Below are 679 nucleotides of genomic sequence, written 5' to 3'. Positions count from 1 at the left end.
AAATGGTTATATGTATATAACAGGATATATATATCACAGGATATGCATATATATGTATCTTTAAATATTAAATTTTTCTTTTCAAAAATAGAAAAAGGCTCATGTGTCATCCTACTTGAAATAAAGCTAGCCATTGTAAAATGCCAAGGATAAAGTTTTAGAAAGATAAACAGTAGTACCTCAGACACCCTTTCAACAAGCCTTGTAAGGAGCCAGCTTAGGACTTTGTGATGGGTACAAGGAAGAAAGAGATTCAGAAAAAAGGAGATTCTCAAGGAGACTTAAAGAATATGTGGGGGGGCCTGCCCCTTAGCTCAGTTCTTTAAGTGGCTGCTTCAACAAACCAGTCAGGCTCAGGTTGCTGTGGTTCAATCCCCACAACTCAAGCCAGCCAAACCTGCCCTGAAGGCATTCAGAGCAAAAACAAAAACAAAAATCCTTCTGCATTTTTAGAGACCCAGAGCCCAGGCAGGGCAAATGAGTGAGAGGACCCCAGGCCCTCGAGGCCGCTGGATCCTCAACAGACCCAGAGCCCAGGCCCTGCGAGTGAGTGAGATGACCCAGGGCTCACCGGATCCTGAAAAGACCAGGAGTGCAAGCCCGGCCAGTGAGTGAGACCGCCCAGGGCCTGCGGATCGTCATTTGACCCAGAGTGAAGGCCCAGTGCGGAACCCTTCAG

This window comes from Octodon degus, unplaced genomic scaffold, assembly GCF_000260255.1.
Source record: "Octodon degus isolate 3935 unplaced genomic scaffold, OctDeg1.0 scaffold00135, whole genome shotgun sequence".
Lineage (NCBI taxonomy): Eukaryota > Metazoa > Chordata > Mammalia > Rodentia > Octodontidae > Octodon > Octodon degus.
Note: the sequence above shows the minus strand (reverse complement) of the source record.